At 43.0% G+C, this 20,804-nt stretch overlaps 1 protein-coding gene across 3 annotated transcripts in view; it reads right to left on the bottom strand.

Moving 5' to 3' along the window:
• ARHGAP10 (Rho GTPase activating protein 10) overlaps positions 1–20,804 on the bottom strand; it is a 361,433-nt gene that overhangs the window by 323,426 nt on the left and 17,203 nt on the right. The window lies entirely within an intron of this gene.

Here is a 20,804-nt window from a genome sequence, read left to right as displayed (position 1 = left end):
AAATACCAAAAAATTAGCCAGGTACGGTGGTGCACACCTGTAGCCCCAGCTACTAAGGAGGCTGAGGCAGGAGAATCGCTTGAACCCAGGAGGCAGAGGTTGTAGTGAGCCGAGATCACATCACTGTACTCCAGCCTGGACAACAGACTGTGTCTCAAAAAAAAAAAAAAGAAAAGAAAAGAAAATTGACTTCAGAGTAAACTCAACACTAGAAATGAGCTTCCTGAACCGACAGGACGAGTTTTATTTCCAGCTTTCCATATGCAAATTGAGGTTTACTAAATTCAGTATTTACTGGCTAAACTCTGAAATGTTTTAAAATTGACTACAGTGTCTTCACTGATACTATTACTTTGCCATATGACTTTGGACAAAATTCTTAACCTTCTGGGTAGCAGGCTCCTCATAGGTGAATCCGGAGAAAATTTACTTCAGATTAAATACATTGAGAATACCATCACCAAAGAGAATAAAAATACCTCTAAAAATAAAAGGAATGGCTATTATTTGGGAAGAAAATAAAATGGCAACACAGGCATGAGATAAGCAGCAAATTTAATCAAGGGCCCAGATCAGCATTAATAGTAAAGCAGGCCAGGCACGGCAGCTCACGCCTGTAATCCCAGCACTTTGGGAGGCCAAGGTGGGAGGATCATTTGAGGTCAGGAATTTGAGACCAGCCTGGCCAACATGGCAAAACTCCGTCTCTACTAAAATACAGAAATCAGCCAGGCATGGTGGCGCACACCTGTAATTCCAGCTACTTGGGAGGCTGAGGCACAAGAATCACTTGAGTCCAGGAGGTGGAGGTTGCAGCCAGCCTAAGCAACAAATGAGACCCCATCACCAAAAAAAAAAAAAAGATCAAACTGTGAGTACAGATTAAACCTGTGTACCCTCTATTAAATCATTAACAGTAACATTACTTTTTAAAGTCTGCTTTGTTTAAAAGCAAACAACAGCGTTTTTTTCAATTTTTTGTAATGCAAATAAAATAGCACAGCCACTATTCCAGATTATATGAAAATGACTTCCTTTCCTATAACTTTTAATAGTTTAAAGGAAGTTTCTATCACTTGATAGAAAATTTTCAATTTCCCGAAAGTAAGCTTTGCAGACATTACAACCCCACGACTTTACACAAGATAACACCCCAAATCAGATCTGTGAAATACTATATCAATGACAATAATGCATGCTCTTCTATAATACTAAAGGCTTGGCCGGGCGTTGTGGCTCATGCCTGTAATTCCAGCACTTTGGGAGGCCAAGGCAGGCAGATCATGAGGTTAGGAGATCAAGACCATCCTGGCCAATATGGTGAAACCCTGTCTCTACTAAAAATACAAAATTAGCTGGGTGTGGTGGCGCATGCCTGTAGTCCTAGCTACTCAGGAGGCTGAGGCAGGAGAATTGCTTGAACCTGGGAGTCAGAGGTGGCAGTGAGTCGAGATCACGCCACTGCACTCCAACCTGACAGCAGAGCGAGACTCCATCTTAAAAAAAAAAAAACACAAAACTAAAGGCTTCAGAAAGTGTATAACTTGCAGGAGCCTCAGCTTCCTAGGTGAGTATCCTTGGGAAAATGTCAACCTCTCCAAACCCACGTTCTTAAATTGCAAAATGGCAATTATTACGAGATTAACTGTCAGAGGACTGCTGTGAGAAATGCTAACTCCTGTGAAAACACTTGGCACAGTCTCTGAAACACAAGTGCTCCAAAAAAGCAAAAAAAGGCCAGGTGCAGTGGCTCACATCTGTAATCCCAGTACTTTAGGGGGCCGGAGGTAGGCACATCACTTGAGGCCAGGAGTTCAAGACCAGCCTGGCCAACATGGTGAAACCCCATCTCTACTAAAAATACAAAAAATTGGCCAGGCGTGGTAGCATGCGCCTGTCATCCCAGCTACTCAGGAGGCTGAGACAGGAGAATTGCTTGAACCCGGGAGGCGGAGGTTGCAGTGAGCCGAGATCACGCCACTGCACCCTGGCCTGGGTGGAAGAACAAGACTTTGTCTCAAAAAAAAAAAAACAACAACTATTATCTACTCCTACTACAAACACCACCATTATTATCATTAATTCCAGTAAACTTGTTTTAGTACTTCTCAGATAATGTTTAACAATAGCTAAACTTATATATCAGGCCAATTAAAATCTAACATCTCTAATCTAAAACAATAGTGATCTACTCATTGTTTGTTTTTTTTGTTTTTGGTTTTGAGGTGGTGTCTCACTCGGTTGCCCAGGCTGGAGTGCAGTGGCCAGATCTGGGCTCACTGCAACCTCTGCCTTCCGGGTTCAAGAGATTCTCCTGCCTCAGCCTCCCAAGTAGATGGGACTATAGGCACGCGCCATCACACCCAGCTAATTTTTATATTTTTTAGCAGAGATGGGGTTTCACCATGTTGATCAGGCTGCTCTCCAACTCCTGACCTCACGCGACCTGCCCACAATGAGCCCACCAAAGCTCATTGTTTTAAATTGAAGATATTTTATGGCCGGGCACCGGTGGCTCACGCCTGTAATCCCAGCACTTTGGGAGGCTGAGGCAGGCGGATCACGAGGTCAGGAGTTTGATGCCAGCCTGGCCAATATGGTAAAACCCCATCTCTACTAAAAAATACAAAAATTAGCCAGGCGTGGTGGTGCGTGACTGTAGTCCCAGCTACTCAGGAGGCTGAGGCAGGAGAATCGCTTGAACCCAGGAGGCGGAGGTTGCAGTGAGCTGAGATCACGCCACTGCACTCCAGCCTGGGTTACAGAGTGAGATTACAACCCCCAAAAAAAAAAAAAAAAAAAAGATATTTTATATGTACTTCCATTTAAGCAAATCCAACACATAAAAATGGATATTAATGCACACAAAACAAATAGGTTGGGTGATGACTATTCCCTTTAAAGAAATCATCACCAATCCCTCTTAATTTAGTTATATGTAAACTACAATTAGATTATGCACACACAAACACAATGCACACACACAAAGCTGAATTATGTATTAATCCCGTTCCATTCTTTCTTCCTAATGTACACTCTGACTTTTGGTATGCATTCATTAAACTGACGCCACAGTCAGAAAGAAATTAAACACCTCCCTTCATTCTAGGTGACCCTCCAACACCTTCCAAAGGTCAAATGCTCCCTGATGCATTCACTTCCACCATGGTACCAACTCCCTCTCCACTCCTTTCCATTTTGTTCTCACTGCATACATTAAACCGAGGAACTGTGTTGACTCAAAACTACACTTTCAAATTTAAAGCTTTTGGAATGAAAATTTTAAGGTCAAAAAATACAAAGGTCTTTACAAAGTTGCCTCTTTGTTTTCTGGACAAAGAAGCACTTTTTAAAATCTTTTTGTTCTTTGCTTGTCAAGATAAATCAGTCCTGCCACACTCAGGTAAACGCTGCCAAAAAGCACTCAACCATCTTATTGCAAACAAAACACTGTTCGCTGTGGTTAAGTGATACATTCTGTTTCTGGATACATGGCTGTTCATCAACAGGTTAATTTGCATAGCCATTCAAGCCTTTTAGACAGTATCAATTAAGCCACAACAGTCGATTCTAAAAGATTTCAGAGTTTACATAACAAATATTTAGTTTGACCGTCTCAATTCTCTCATTGCAATGAACAGAAAATAGTGCAAATAGCTACCTACTGTCAAATCCTTACGTTGGATTTTATCCTGCATACACAATAAACTCGAAAGATGGAAAATATTTCCAGAGACTATAATACAGTTTTAGAAGAAAATAATTTAGACAACTTTTCTAGATGCTTAAAGGATTTCTCAATTGATTTCAAATTTAAAATTAAATCAAGAACATGCAAAATTAGAAAATACATATGTTCTAATTTCCATTCAAGAAATGTTTTCTTTGTTTAAAGGGAAAAAGAATGTAAAATTATTCAATCCATTCTGCTGGATGAATGATACCCACAAAAATTAGTTTTTCTTAACAATGCTTTGTTTCTTCAAAAATAAATAGGAGAACTATCAGTGTCAGAAATTTAAATTAAGCCAGTAAACTGCTATTTAATTCTTTAAATATTTTCTTGGCCTACAACAAGCTAAGGTGTTATAAATATTAAGTATTTTAATCTAAATTTTTTCCTCTGGTCAGGGGTTCTATTATAAGGCATAGATACCTCACTGTGCCAACAACCTTGTCCTTGTATCCAGGCAAGCTACAGGAATCATAGTCTTCACTTCCACCCTGTCGCCAATTTCATCTCTCTCACCTCCTCTATTATGGTTAAAATTAATCAACCAAGCAACGGGGAAAAAAATAGAAGGCATACTTATTTTGACTCACTGTTTTCATATAGTCCTCATTTGTTTTGCCACGTGCAGTCCCTAGGCCCAGATCAAAACAGGTCTAATAAAGTGAGTTTCAAAAGTAAAAGTTCTCTTATGTATAGGACATCAGCTTTCTTTTTTTAAGACACAGGGTCTCACTCTGCTGCCCAGGCTGGAATACAGTGGCATGATCACAGCTCACTGCAGCATCAATCTCCCGGGTTCAAGCAATCCTCCCCCCTCAGCCTCCCAAGTAGCTAGGACTACAGGTGTGTGCCCCCACGCCCCAACCCTGTTTTTAGAAATAGGATCTATGTTGCCCAGGCTGGTCTCAAACTCCTAACCTTAAGCAATCCTCCTGCCTCAGCCTCCCAAGTTGCTGGAATTACAGGTCTGAGCCACAGTGCCCAGCCTATCTACTGCTTTTTGTGTGTTTAATGTACATAACTTGAAGTGTTTGCAAACAAGCATACGCCTGTGAAACCATCAAGCCACCATCATTATCAATGCTATCACATCCAAAAGTTTCCTCCCACTCCCTGTATCATTTTGTTTTTGTTTTCTTTTCCTTTTGTGGAAAGAGCACTTAATATAAGATCTACCCTCTTAGGTAAATTGTAAGTATACAATATTGTTAATCATATGCTCTATATTATACAGATCTCCAGATCTTATTTTCTAAAACTAAAACTTGGTACAAGACATCAGCTTTTTCTACTAGTTTCTATACCCTTTGTTGTGAGCTGTGGCATTCTGTCCAAGCAATCACTTGCTGCCCACTTCTTCACCCGACTGGTAGGCACATGATTCAGGCTGGCCAAAGTACAACATCCACCACATCTCAGTGACTGGTCTATGCCGGGCAAGTGACCCAGGACTGATAAGGCCTTTACGTAGAGCAACCACAGGTCCAGGTATACTTGTAGCAATTCCAGTTCATGGTTATTGTCTTAGCATAACTGTACTTCTCAAGAGTATCTGGGTTTAGATTACATGGGCTCCCTATCTCTAAGGCAGAGTTTCTCAACCTCAGCACTACGAACATTTGGGGCTGGATCATTCTTCATTGTAGGGGAGCTGTCCTGTGCACTGCAGGGTGTTTAGCAGCATCACTGGCCTCTGCCCGCTAGAAACCATAGCATCTCCCTAAAGTAACAACCAAAATTGTCTCTAGACAGTCAAAATCACCCATTTGAGAACCACTGGTCTAGGGAAAAAGAGTCAGTATTCTCTGGAATTCCCAGTGCAGTAAGAAAGGTCTTTAGTCTTCAGTCTTCACCCACAAGCCAAAATTCCTTTTTTTTCTCTTTTGCTTCAACAAGGTTTTAGTCTGATTCCTCTCACTGGCAGCTGAAATAAATGAGCATCCATAGTATTTTTATAACAATAATCTGAAGAAAGGGGAAGAAAAAGTTCAGATTAATTTTTAAACTCTACCCTTTCCACAAAAAAACAGGACACCAACTCTAGCTCTAGAAACACATGCAAAGAACTTCTCCACTCATATCCTCCCTCTGAAGCATCTGAAGGTCTCCACACTCCACATCCCTGAAGAGATGCTGTGTGGCCACCTCCACGGCGGTCAGGGTGTCCAGCCCTGAAGGGAAGACAAGGGCTATCTGCATACCACCCACTGATGGGTATCTTTTGTAAGCATTTATTTCTTCTAGGCATTGTTTCTTAAACTAGGTTGAACCTAAGTAGTTAGCTAGAAAAGAGCAAGAGAAGATATTTTTAGATAATAGATAATTATTCCATTTTTAACTCTTACAATTTCTATTCCTCCTCTTCTCTTGGACAAAGAGGCAGACACTTGGAAGTCCTACAATCTTCCCAGGTGCTGCCAGAGGCATTTTATTCCCTGTAGACATCCAAAGAGAATCAGCATGACTCCGGTGAGATAAAAGAGTAAATCGGTTTTAATACTTTGGGGGAAAAAAAAAAAAGATGAAGGACCGTTTGGGTCTTTTAAGTGCAACAGAACAAAGTGTGAAATAAAGCCTGAAACAGCGGCCTTTCTTGGTATCATGAGGGCTGTTTACCCAAACATTTAACTCCTTTTTCTCCCCTAACCCCATTACCTCTTCTCAGCTTAACATCTGTATGCCATCCCACTCAGTTCAAACAGACTATGAGGAAAACCACTCTTACAAGTCATGTAGTATTAATATCAACCAGAAAAAGAATGTGGTGGGGGAGAGATTAAAACAGAATTACTGAATCTTGTCATCTACCTCAGGGAAAATAAATCCATCAGTTGACAGTTTCCTCGATGTCCTGCCATAAATCTACAATTTGAGTGTGTAGACATCATTTACCATCTCCTCTGTCATGAAACAGGTGAAAGGTACGCCCTCCCACCACTTCTTCACCTAGAATATGAATCCCACCTTCTATATTAAGAAGCAGGCTGCCAGGCACGGTGGCTCACACCTACAATCCCAGCACTTTGGGAAGCTGAGGTGGGCGGATCAGCTGAGGTCAGGAGTTCAAGACCAGCCTGGCCAACATGGTGAAACCCCGTCTCTACTAAAAATACAAAAATTAACGGGGCGTGGTGGCAAGCGAGCTACTCAGGAAGCTGAGACAGGAGAATCACTTAAACCCAGGAGGTGGAGGTTGCAGTGAGCCAAGATCGCACCGCTGCATTCCAGCCTGGGCAAAGAGCAAAACTCCATCTCAAAAAAAAAAAAAAAAAAAAGCAGGCCTGGCGCAGTGACTCACACCTGTAACTCTAGCACTTTGGGAGGCCGAGACATGCGGATCACAAGGTTAAGAGATCAAGACCATCCTGGCCAACATGGTGAAACCTCGTCTCTACTAAAAATACAAAAATTAGCTGGGCATGGTGGTGCATGCCTGTAGTCCCAGCTACTCGGGAGGCTGAGGCAGAAGAATCGCTTTAACCCAGGAGGCAGAGGATGCAGTGAGCCAAGATCATGCCACAGCACTCCAGCCTGGCGACAGAGTGAGACTCTGTCTCAAAATAATTAAATAAATAAATAAGAAGCACTTTGTGGCAGGGCACGGTGCCTCACGCCTGTAATCCCAGCACTTTGGGAGGCAGAGGCGGGAAGATCACGAGGTCAGGAGTTCGAGATAAGCCTGACCAACATGGTGAAACCCCATCTCTACTAAAAAGATGCAAAAAATTAGCCAGGTGTGGTGGTGCACGCCTGTAACCCCAGCTACTCAGGAGGCTGAGGCAGGAGAATCGCTTGAACCTGGGAGGTGGAGGTTGCCGTGAACCGAGATCACGCCACTGCACCCAGCCTACGCAACAACAGCGAAACTCCGTCTCAAAAAAAAAAAAAAAGGCCGGGCACAGTGGCTCACACCTGTAATCCCAGCACTTTGGGAGGCCGAGGCGGGCAGATCAAGAGGTCAGGAGATGGAGACCATCCTGGCTAACATGGTAAAACCCCGTCTCTACTAAAAATACAAAAAATTAGCAGGGCGTGGTTGTGGGCGCCTGTAGTTCCAGCTACTCGGGAGGCTGAGGCAGGAGAATGGCGTGAACCCAGGAGGCGGAGCTTGCAGTGAGCTGAGATTGCGCCACTGCACTCCAGCCTGGGTGACACAGCGAGACTCCGTCTCAAAACAAACAAACAAACAAACAAAAAAACACTTTGTGCTCTGAGATGGACCCCTGAATCTTCCATCTCCTCCTCTCCCACTGACCACGTAATTTGGGTCTACAGCCACACCACCCTGAACACATTCAACCCTGTCTGATCTCAGAAGCTAAGCAGGGTCAAGCCTGCTTGAAGACAGGGTTGAATGTTTTGAAGTATTTGGATGGCAGGCCAAATAATTTAGGAGAGCTATCCGTACCCAAGTTCACTGACTTTCCTCACACTCCCTTCTCAGCCCTCTGCAAGCAGGCTCCCAGTTCTGCTTGGCCACCTAAACTACTCTCCCACTATTACCAATGACAGTGTGAGGCCAACACAATGTCACCCTGACTCAAGCTACTTGACCTCTCTGTGGCATGGCCTTGTCTACTCCCTCCTGCTTTCTGAACACTCTTTCTCCTTGGCTTTTGAGACCCTCTCCTGGTTTTCCATCTCTCTGTCAATGGCTACTGTTTCTCAGATTTCAAGTTCTTCTTTCACCTACCCCTTAAAAGATGGAGTTCCTCCGGATTTGCCCTGACCCTCTCCCTGCCTTCTCCCTCTACATTCTCTCTCGGCAGCCTCGGTATTCAGCTGCATGGCATCGTTTCCCATCCATATGGTGTGTCTCCAGAATCTTTATCTCCAGCTGTATTCCCCATTCCTGAAATACACACCCATAAAAGAAACACACTACCGAACATGTCTCCTGGCTACTAGGAAATACCTTGGCCTCCACATCCAAAACCAAAAACTCATCCTCTCTCCCACAAAAGCTGCTGCTGTGGCAGGACCTCAGTGAACTGCACTCACCAGCCCACACCAGAACCTGAGGTGTCAGGGCAGCCCCCACACCCAATCACCCCCTATAGCCTGCAGCTGCTAAGTCCTGACTCCTCTTCTGCCACCAAAGTCTCTGGCCTGGATGACTGACCCCCCAACCTCCAGTCCTGCTTTCCTCCGATTCATTTGCACAACTGCACTCCGAGAAAGCTTTCTACAACAATTCAACTCACACCACTCCCCTACACAAAACTTTTCGATCACTTCCTACTGTCCTTAGAGTAAAGCCCTCAACCTGCTTTCCAAGGGCCTTCTTGACCCTCCCCCACCCCCTCGACAGCACCATTCTTATCCTCAATGCAGATTCCCTGGCCCACCTGAGCACCATTTTTCCATCCACAGGATGTGCTCTCTCTGACCTCTCAGATGCATTTTCCCTGCACTTGGAGAATACTTCTTCCCCACTCTCAGCAGGGAAAGCTCTGATCCCTCCTTTTGGTCTCAGCCTAGAAGTTTTATTTTCTTGAAGTCTTCTTGGAACCCCCAAACTAGGTAGTCCTGTTAACTATAGTCATCACATCCCATACTGATTCAACAATGTGAATGTAATTGCTTTTTAAATAAATTTGCTGTCTCCTGCACTAGAACTCTTCTGCACAAATATACACGTTTCTTCTCACAAACCTCTAGCAACTAGCCCACCATAGCTAGAGTTCAGTGACAAGATGACACCACTCCACCACTGTCATAAATAAGGTTGTTCTAGTGATGACTGAATATATTTTTAATTTTTTTTCTACGCCTAGCAAACACAGAGAGAGTTCACTATGGTTCAGGCAATTTTTCTAAGTACTTTAAAAATAATTTAAGCCTCGCAACATTTTAAACATGTAACTATTATCCACTTTATTTATTTATGTATTTATTTATTTTTTTGAGAAGGAGTTTCACTCTTGTTGCCCAGGCTGGAGTGCAATGGCGCAATCTTGGCTCACCGCAACCTCTGCCTCCCGGATTCAAGCAATTCTCCTGCCTCAGCCTCCAGAGTAGCTGGGATTACAGGCATGCACCACCATGCCCAGTTAATTTTATATTTTTAGTAGAGATGTGGTTTCTCCATGTTTGTCAGGCTGGTCTCCAACTCCCGACCTCAGGTGATCTGCCCGCCTCAGCCTCCCAAAGTGCTGGAATTACAGGCGAGCACCACTGTGCCCAGCTGACTATTATCCACATTTTACAGAGGAGGAAATCAAGGCACAGAGAAGTTAAACAACTTGCCCAAGGTCACACAGTAAGTAAACCTGGTTTCAAAGACCTATCTATTTTAGTATGTTTGCTGTGCTGCCTTTGATTCGCATTTCACAAAATAAAAACAAAACTATCGGCTGGGCGCGGTGGCTTACACCTGTAATCTCAGCACTTTGAGGCTGAGGCGGGTGGATCACGAGGTCAAGCATTCGAGACCATCCTGGTCAACATGGCAAAACCCCATCTCCACTAAAAATACACAAAAATAGCCAGGCATGGTGGTGCACGCCTGTAATCCCAGCTACTCGGGAGGTTGAGGCAGGAGAATCGCTTGAACCCAGGAGGCAGAGGTTGCAGTGAGCCGAGATCACGCCACAGCACTGCAACCTGGGTGACAGAGTGAGACTGTCTCCAAAAATAAAAATTAAAAAAAAAACAAAAAACTATCGGTCAGTATGGCAGAGAATCTGCCCGATTCTCAAATAAATGTAATGTCATGTCAAGGACACTGTATTCCCTTGTACTTCTGGCTTTGTCCCCAAAACTTTAAAAAAAAAAAAAAGGCTTTCAGTAATACATCAGATTTCAACACTATTATGGATGATTTCTCCTATGTATAAATGAGAGGCCTATATTCAGCAGCTCTGTGCTTCAAAATATGGTTAGATTGGAAGAAAAAAACATGCGCTGGGCACAGTGGCTCATGCCTGTAATCCCAGGACTTTGGGAGGCCGAGAGAGGCAGATCACTGAGGTCAGGAGTTCAAGACCAGCCTGGCAAACATGGTGAAACCCCATCTCTACTAAAAATACAAAAAAATTAGCCAGGCATGGTGGCAGGTGCCTATAATCCCAGCTACTCGGGATGCTGGGGCAGGAGAATCACTTGAACCCGGGAGGCAGAGGTTGCAGTGAGTCGAGATTGTGCCATTGCACTCCAGCCTGAGCTGCAAGAGCGAGACTCCATCTCAAAAAAAAAAAAAAAAAAAAAAAGTGTTCACAGACTATTTCTCCTGTAACTATGGGTAAAGCCACAACTGTGCTCAAGTTCAACCAAAGGAAAATAGTTATTTTAATAATAATAATAAAAATAATAGGCACCTACCATAGCCAAGCAGAGTCCTAAGATCTTTTAATATGTAATGTGAGGATTAAATACCACCACCAGTGAGGCAGAGTTCTTACTAGGGCCATTTTACTAATAAAGAAAAATGTAGGCACTGAAGGCTTAAATAACTTGCCCAAAGTCACACAGCTAATAAACGGTGAGGCCAACTTTACAGTCAGAAAAGAAAGCACTCATTTTTTTTTTAAGAGACCATTCCACATCCTGTATTCTGACCTGAGGTGACACTGCTGTGGCCAAATTGAGTTCTTCCAGCCACACACCTCACCATGACTTGCCACCAAGAGTGAGGGTAGAAGGTGCCTGTGGGTAAACAAGTCAACAAGTCAGGAGAAATCACACTCACCGTTGAAATATTAAGTGGCACTGGAATAATGTCTTTCTGAGGAAACACAGGGAGGAAATTCTAGTTGGACCAGGGAGTCAGTCCTAGCTATGGCAGCAACTTGGGGTGTGACTCCAGTCCATCTCAGAGTTTACAGAGATGCCTGCCTTTAGAATGCAAAGCGCCTGGTGTTTTTCTGTGTGTGTGTGTGTGTGTGTGTGTGTGTGTGTGTGTGTGTGTGTGTGTGTAAAGAGAACGATATCAAGATGCCTGCCTTTAGAATGTAAAGTGTCTGGTGTTTTTCTCTGTGTGTGTGTGTGTGTGTATGTGTTTATAAAGAGAACAATATCAAGGCCTTCTCAATACAAAAGCATCCCCCTGGCAATTACATTCCTGTGTTAGGATAAGTAAGGGAAGCAGACCTGCCAGTGTTTGCTTTGGGGCTTACCACAAGATACCATCCAGTCCCTGCCTGAAAATCATGTTCATCTGCCCCAACTAGCTTGACAGTTACCAGAATTCTCCATGTACATTGTGTTTATACAAACATCATTTTTCTCCTTCTAATCAGAAGTCTAATTTCAATGAAGCAAAATGGCTTTTAAAGATTTTTTGTTTCTGACTCAAACCAGTTCTCATATAGTCCTGAGACATGAACTGGCTTACTCTGATTATCCATGCTGGGCTGGTAACAAAATATCAAAAAGAAAATGGGTTAAATGTCTTTAAGATTCATGGATTTATTAATTACTGACTGTTTTGAAAGCTAGTATCCTAAATTTATAAAACTAATTTCAATAAGGCTTTCATCATGAATATTCCCTAAATATATTTAGTTTTATCATCCAAAAAATGCATAGGTAGAAGGTACATCATCATAGAACATCAATTAACAAAGTCCTTTTAAATGTCACTTGTAGGAAAAAAAAGGTTGAACTAAATGAAATAAAGTTACATACATCCAATTGGATGAATCTCACAAATATATTCAGAGGGAAAAAAGTATAGGATGAAACCATTATATAAAGTCTAAACACATGCAAACACGTTATATATTGTTTATGGATGTGCCCGACTGTATCAAAATGCCTAGGAACAATAAACACCAGATCTGAGATAGGTCCTACCCCTTGGGGAAAAGAATGGGTATACAAGATGCTTTCATTAAGCTGGGGGGAGGGGAAAAAATAAATGAATGTTTATTGTGAGACTATCTTTTTATATTTCTAAAGTATCTCAAACTTTTCAAAGGAAAAACAAGCCTAATACTAAAAGAATAAGTTAAAAGTTACTCTACTGAAGGGTAGGACAAGGAATGGGGAGGAAAAGAGGAAGGCGGAGATTGAGAGACACAGAGTGGAGGTCTGTGTCTTGTAATGGATACTAAATCAACCCGAACTTGGAATGTCTATACTGTACTCATAATACAAATTAGCAATCAGTTTAAATTATAATAATGACTCCAGAGGGGTCTTAAAATTTAACAAAATTTCAATCAGTCATCATACTAAGGTAGAAAGAATATCCTAACTACATCAAATGTACACACACTCTAGATAATCAAGATTGATTATCACTTCCCTAGCAGAAGACAACGGTTACACCCCTTTACAGAGACAGCTCATTACTGTGGTTCAGGGTTTTGGAGTTAAGACAAACCTAGGTTCACATTCCAGCTCCACCAATGACAAATTGTGATTTAGACAAGCTACTAATCTCTCTGAATTCACTGAGGTCAGGAGTTCAGGACCAGACTGGCCAACATGGTGAAACTCCATCTCTACAAAAAATACAAAACTTAGCCAGGCCTGGTGGCACACACCTGTAATACCAGCTACAGGGTGTGTAGCTGAGGCTGAGGCAGGAAACTTGCTTGAACCTGGGAGGCGGAGGTTGCAGTGAGCCAAGATCACGCCACTGCACTCCAGCCTGGGCAACAGAGCAAGACTCTGTCTCAAAAAAAAAAAAAAAAAAGTAACCCAGTAAAGCCAGACGCAGTGGCTCACACCTGTAATCCCAGGACTTTTGGAGGCCGAGGCAGCTGGATCACCTGATGTCAGGAGTTCGAGACCAGCCTGGCCAATGTGGTGAAACCCCATCTCTACAAAAAATACAAAAATTAGCCGGGTGTGGTGGCAGGCGCCTGTAATCCCAGCTACTTGGGAGGCTGAGGCGGGAGAATCGCTTGAACCTGGCAGGCAGAGGTTGCAGTGAGCCAAGATCGCGCCATTGCACTCCAGCCTGGGCAACAAAAGCGAAACGCCGTCCAAAAAAAAAAAAAAAAAAGCCCAAGATATAAGGTGATAAACAGGTATTGAAGTCACAGAATTCAAAACAGCTTCTTTGGGAATTTGTCCAGAGCACTTTTCAGTATTCCGCTGTAGAGAACAGGATTACCTAACAGCTCTTAGGAAAATCCCTCTTAGGGATGTCTCTGGTTGTCTTCTTTTATTGTGAATTTACCATAGCAAATACAAGCTGTTAGGATTTCCAGCATGTCAGACGCTAGAAACCCTAATTTTGAGTTCACGTCCTCAAAAAGTATCTCTGTAATTTGAAGTATCTGAAGGCTGCAGTCACTTATATTGCCATGTCAATACCTTGAGATGAACTCTGTCATCAACTCTTCCTTATCAGTCACTTGGAGGAAAGGCCTGCTGCTGACTGCCTGAACCTCGACTATAGATTGCTTACTAGATTTGCAATGACCTTAGCAACACATTCTACTTTATCTTCAAATCTTTGTGAATCAAAAATAAATTCTAGAAAATATTTTCCCAAGATACCACTGAGCTCTGATTTGCCAATGTATTTTCTTTTTTTTTTTTTTTTGAGACAGAGTCTCGCTCTGTTGCCCAGGCTGGAGTGCAATGGCGTGATCTCAGCTCACTGCAACCTCCGTCTCCTGGATTCAAGCAACTCTCCTGCCTCGGCCTCCCGAGAAGCTAGGATTACAGGCGCCTGCCACCAGACCCGGCTAATTTTTTTTTGTATTTTTAGTAGAGATGGGGTTTCACCATGTTCTCCAGACTAGTCTTGAGCTCCTAACCTCAAGTGATCCACCCACCTCGGCCTCCCAAAGTGCTAGGATTACAGACATGAGCCACTGAGCCCAGCCACCAATGTGTTTTCAAGATTTTCCAGCATCCCAAACTACAATCAAAATTTGGAAGCCTTTCCAGGGTTTGACAATTTTGTCTCTCTTCTTGGTCACTGGTAATGGTGCTTTGGAGAAATATACTGTTAGGGGTAATAAACACTAAAAGGTTAGATACCTGGTCTAGGGTGCAGAACAGCTATTTTGAGGCAAGAACAGGGTCTTGATAATAAAATATATGCCTGTAATTTAGTTATGTCATCATAATTGTTAACCTTTGAGCACTTATACTAAATGCTTTACATGTATTAACAAATCCTACTTTTAATCCAATATAGTAGGTCGTATTATAATTTTTTTTTTTTTGGGAGACAGAGTCTCGCTCAGTCGCCCAGGCTGGAGTGCAGTGACGCGATCTCTGCTCGCTGAAAGCTCCACCTCCTGGGTCCACGCCATTCTCCTGCCTCAGCCTCCCGAGTAGCTGGGACTACAGGTGCCCTCCACTACGCCCGGCTAATTTATTTTTTATTTTTAGTAGAGATGGGGTTTCACCGTGTTAGCCAGGATGGTCTCGATCTCCTGACCTCATGATCCGCCCGCCTCGGCCTCCCAAAGTGCTGGGATTATAGGCGTGAGCCACCGCGCCCAGCCCTACAATTTCTATTTTACTGACGAGAACACAGATATAGAAAAGCTAAGCAGCTTGAGCAAGGATCCCCTGTTAGCAGGTGGTTGAGCTTGGGTATGAACCCAGCCAGGCTAGTACCTCAGCTTATGCTCTTAATCTTCTATATTATATTCCATCAGCTATTTTAAAGATTAAACACAAAAATACCCTCCTCTGTGTATTCTTTATCCAAAAGTCTACAATGTACCCTAGTCCCCTCAAAAAAAAAAAAAAAAACACAGCGACAAGGAGCTGGTCAAAGGAACCCCAGCAGATGGGAGGACAGAGAAAGGCAATGTGACAAAAAGACACTGAGAACATTAGATTGCTGACTGGCTAGTAAAAAATCTGTTCTAAATAACCATGGCTCAGCTGGTGGCCTGGTGGGAAGCTCTAAATAGGAACAACTCTAAATGGAGTCAAAGACCACCTGCAGTGAGTAAAGCATTTCAAGCTTTTCAAGCCTGTCTGGGTCCCCACCCTGGCTCAAGTCTGATTGTAATTATTTTCACAGCCGGTCTACATTCACACTGGAGACCAGCCACTGTAATAAAGCCCCAAGTGACAGTTGGACTTATCCCAGGTGATGCCTCAAATTGTAGGGGCTCTGTGGTAACTTCTTCAAGGCAAAGAGTGTAGATGAGTATTCCTTTCCATTCGGGAAAAAATTACACTGCAATTTATTAACTTTTTAAAATAGCATTTTATTTTCTGTATCTCTCTAAATTCCACTTGATAGGAGCATAATCACAAAATTTACAATTACACCACTTTATCAAAATTAGGCCATTAAGGCCAGGCGCAGTGGCTGACACCTGTAATCTCAGCACTTTGGGAGGCCGAGGTGGATGGATCACATGAGGCCAGGAGTTCAAGACCAACCACAGTGAAACCCTGTATTTACAAAAAAAAAAAAAAAAAAGAGTACAAAAATTAGCTGGGCATGGTGGCGCGTGCCTGTAATCCCAGCTACTTGGGAGGCTGAGGCACAAGAATCACTTGAACCCAGGAGACAGAGGTTGCCCTGAGCCAAGATTGCGCCACTGCATTCCAGCCTAGGCAACAGGGCGAGACTCACATCTCAAATAAAATTTTAAAAATCTAAAAATAATAATAAATAAAAAACCTAGGGCATTAAGTAGCAGAAAACCCAACTCAAAACTGTCTTATGTCATTTAACAAGACATTCAAAGCATAGAAAAACCCACAGGTCTCCCAACAGCACCAAGAACCCAGATTCAGTTAGCGCACTATGCCACTTACCCTCAGGCCCAAGATAGTGGGTAGCAGTCCCAGGCATCATGAGAGAATACAGAAAAGTAGAAAACCATCTTTCTTCAAGTCTCCTATGACAAAAGGAAACCTCCCCCTGAAGTATCCAGACTTCCAGTCATGTCTCCTTGGCCAGAACTGGGATACAACCTCATTCTTATAATAATTACCAACCCAGAAAATGGGTTTATCATAACTGACTTATAGTTTCTTAACCCTGACTGCTTTAACAGTTCCCCTAGGTGATTTTATTGAGCAGCTACGATTGAGAACCACTGAGTTAGATTAATCAGAATTACCCTGAAATGCCTTCCCCTGAGTCATCTGAAAAGGATGCAGACACTTGAATGAAATCTGGATTGTCAGAGGGGAGAAGGAATGTTGGCTGAACCAGCAGTAGTGTCTACACAACCATTTTACATTTGTGTTTCAAAACACTTTCACACCATTTTATTTATTCTTCAAGGCTTTCTGTATCAGTCCCATTTTACAAAAAAAAAAAAAGGAAACCAAGGCTCAAGTTTACAAAATAGGAAAATTATTTTTAGTCTTCCAAATCTCAGTGGGTTTAATGTAATGGCAACTTAAGAAATTTCCCCAAAAGAACATTTCTCTGAAACAGTAAACATAAAGACAGCCAAAGAGAACTTTTATGTTTTTCCTAAGAGGAACAAAGCAAAAACCATTAAAATGCCGAGGCTAGAAGTACCAAAACCAAGTCGGAAGACCTAAATTCTTGTCCAGGCTCTGCCACTAACAAGGCCCTTTACATCCTTTTCCATGCATGTTTAGTAACAGCAGACTCATTAATGAGGGCCCCTTCAGCTTCACACACACACACACACACACACACACACACACACACACACACAGAGCTAGACAATTTAAGTTTACTACAGAGCATTTTATATCACTGTATTAGTGCTTAATAACTGTAAGGACTGTTAGTTTTAAAAAATTTTCTCTAAAGAACAAGATACATTTTCTCAAGACTGCCTAACGTAAAATTTATGAGAAAAGCATATATGGTTTATTGCTGTTTCTGGCAACTGTGCTATCTACCTGTATGAATCATAAGCAACTGAAACTACATAGACATCACGAAGGCTTACAAAAGTTTAAACTGCACTTAAAGAAGACACTGGTTATTTTAAGAAAAGAAAGTACTTTAAAAAGAAAACTAAAAAAGCCATTTGAACAAAGAATTCATTGAACTGAGTGAATAATCTCCAAATCTACCACTAAAATGACTGGCTCTTCTCTCTGGAGTTCCTCCCCACCCCTAGCGCTATCCCCAACTTCACCCTACACACAAATGTGCGATACTGTCTCTAAACCATCTCTTTGCTATTATGTCAGCCTTCTGCTGAAAAGCCTTCAGTAACTCTCCACAAGATAAAGTCCACATTCCTAACCTTGTTTTTATGGCCCTCCATAATCTAAAACTGACCTCTCCATCCATCCCAGTCTACTACTCCCTGAAAAACCACCATTCCAGCCAAACTAGTCTCTTCAAACACTGCGAGTGTTCTGGTTTCTTCTGGTTTCCAATATGATAAGGTTCTACTCCTTATCACCAGTGAGTTCCAAAACTTTCACAAACCTCCTCCACTCTAACATACAAACCCTTGTCCCTGGAAAAGTTAGAATACTTGTCGCTAAATGTTTAACCTTGTCACAGGTATGTGTCTATATCCTTTGTTTCTTCAAGAATTTAGCACAGTGCAAGAAGGAGTTCAAAAATGTTCCTTAGATTGAAGTAATTTCAACTACAGGACAGTAAACTCAAGGGCAAGGGCCTCTACCCCATTATAAATCCGTATCTAATTCCAGTATTTAGCAAATTGTAGGTGCTAAATATTTGCAGATTGCTATCTAATTGAATTCAGCAGTAAGCCTTCAGGTCGCATAGGCCTCAAAACTCTCAATATTTATGGAAGACTTCAAAGCATCAAGACATCAAAATTACATATTGAAATCTTCCAAGAATGTAATGCAAACAGGAGACACCCTGCAGGGCAATTAAAAATAGAAATCACTTAAATACACACTTCTCGAAATGCTCAAAAGGCCATTTTTGTAAAACAAAATATAAAATATCTGGAAATATAAGTAATCTGACCTAGTGGGTTTTATTCTTTCTGTAGATCCTCCACCCAATGTCATCCCTTGACTCTCTGATGTTATACAAAAGCTCAACTGGTTAGATGAACCATTTACCTAGACTGCAGTTTCAAATAACCTCATCAAGCCATTTTCAAATGCTGCAGAACCTTATTAGTTCCCCTAAGAGGTAGACAGGGGAAGCTAGACGCAAAAGAATAAGACCTGCTCAATTTTCCTATAGCCACGCCCTAACCAGTGAAGAAGAATTAAACTCAGGTCCCCTGACTTTAGTCCAAGGCTCTTAGTCTTTGATAGGAACTAGAAGTAAACTTTATGGAGCAAGCGGGAAAAGGCATGTGAGCTACAGCTGTGTTCCTGTCACCTTCTGGGAAAGAATTTAAACATAAATTCTTAATGAACATAACGAGAAAAAAAAGACACTTCCCAATTACTCTCAAAGCATGATTACAAGTTATGTTTCTTATGCTAAAGGACGAGAATCAAAATGAGTAAGATACCAATTCACAAATTCAAGAAAGTCTACAGTCTGGAGGAAAGCTGACATCTGGCCCCCCAGATGCACTGGCTGCTGCTGGAACCTAACGCATGTGTCCTGATGGTAGGAAAGCTAATATGCTGTCACAGAAATAGCTTTCTACCAGTGGCCAAACTGGCTTTGCCCTCTGCCTCTCTCCACACCTCTCTAGCTCCAGAGGGAACTACTACAACCAATGAGAGAGAAGGTACATTCTCCCGGCCACTGACTCTGGTTAACATCAAGTTACAGAAAGAGTCCTCAGTCCTCATTCTCTCGTGTTCACTCTGCACCCCCGCTCCCAACTCCTCCTTTCTATGCTCATTCCTCCATATGTATAGCGCCCCCCTACTTCCCACCCAACACACATACCAGATGCCAAGGGCCTGGAGAGCCCTCAACCAAATAAGCCCACTTGTCACATGTCCCAGAGTCCCATTTCTGATTCAAGCAGCAGAGACTTAAAAACAAAACAAAAAAAACCCTAAGTGAGTCCCAGTCCTGATTTTGCAACACCAAAGAGGTCAGAGAACCAAAAGGAACCTTGGAGATCATCCAGAGAAGTTGAGTGACTTGCCTCCAAAATTACAGGGATGGCTCACTAAATTCTTCCCACAGAAATGTACTTCAACTTATTCATTAAATGCATATTTACTGTACCAGGCACCATGCTGGGTGCCCGAGACAGCATAATCAATATGTTTTAATCGCCCTTACTGAAAAATGGGGCGGGGCGCGGTCAGGAGAACAGTGAGATGGGGGATTTTCCCCAGAGGTGGTATCTACAAACAAATGTACAAGGGACGAATACCTAAGGCTGAGAATTACTGAACTGAGAATCTAGGTGAGTGATGAAGGCCCTAAGAACCCAGCCCCTCAAGGCTGGATACTGCCCAAGTCCCTGTCTGCTGTATGGACAGGTCTTTTAAAAGGGGAAAGGGGACATTCACCGCCATCCTCCGAAGGGGTTATGGATCCAAGGGATGGTCAGGCTGCCCAGCTCCTCACTGGAGCTAATTCCGCCCCATTTTCCAGTAGCATCACTAACTCAGTATTTCTGCATGAATTTTGGCCCCTTCTCTCCTAGAAAGACTCTCCTCAACTACACTAAAATACAGTTATCTCTCCTGTATCTCGTGTCTTCTTCCGAGTTTAAGGACAGAAGTTCAGGGGAGGAAGGCACCAAGCCCAACCGGGGTGGAATTCCCTATTTGCAAGCAGTGCCCGCCTGGGCTAGAGGGCAGGCTGTCCGCTCACCCTTCCAAACCCCAATCTTTGAACCCTCCTCAGCACGGCAGGGGAGGAATGTGCGGAAGCAGCATAAAGCCAGGTGGACTTTCTGGTTTGGCACGTGAAGGACCTGGAACAGGACTGTCGGGGAAGATCAGACAATGAGAGGGAAAAGGTGAAGCTTAAGGGGACTCTGGAAAACTCAACACTCCCGCAGGGTTTCAAAGAATCCCCAAGAAATTTCTTTTGAGAAGTCACAAAACAAAACTAGGCAAACAGATGCCTCGGTTTTGAAAGAGATTGTGAGTAGCTTTAGGCAGCAATGAAACCTGACTCCGGGCCAGGAGTGCCTAGGGTCGGTCCAGCGGAGCGCGCATTCAGCGAGGGGTGTTCGGCGGAGGCCAGGCGGGGCCCGCTGGCAGCTCGTTCCCGCCGCCGCAGAGCCGCAGGGGCGGGAATGGGGACTCGCCGCGCTGCCTCGAGGAGGAATGATTC

Source organism: Pan paniscus, chromosome 3 (genome assembly GCF_029289425.2).
Source record: "Pan paniscus chromosome 3, NHGRI_mPanPan1-v2.0_pri, whole genome shotgun sequence".
NCBI classification, from domain to species: domain Eukaryota; kingdom Metazoa; phylum Chordata; class Mammalia; order Primates; family Hominidae; genus Pan; species Pan paniscus.
Note: the sequence above shows the minus strand (reverse complement) of the source record. Positions and strands in the feature narration are given on the sequence as shown.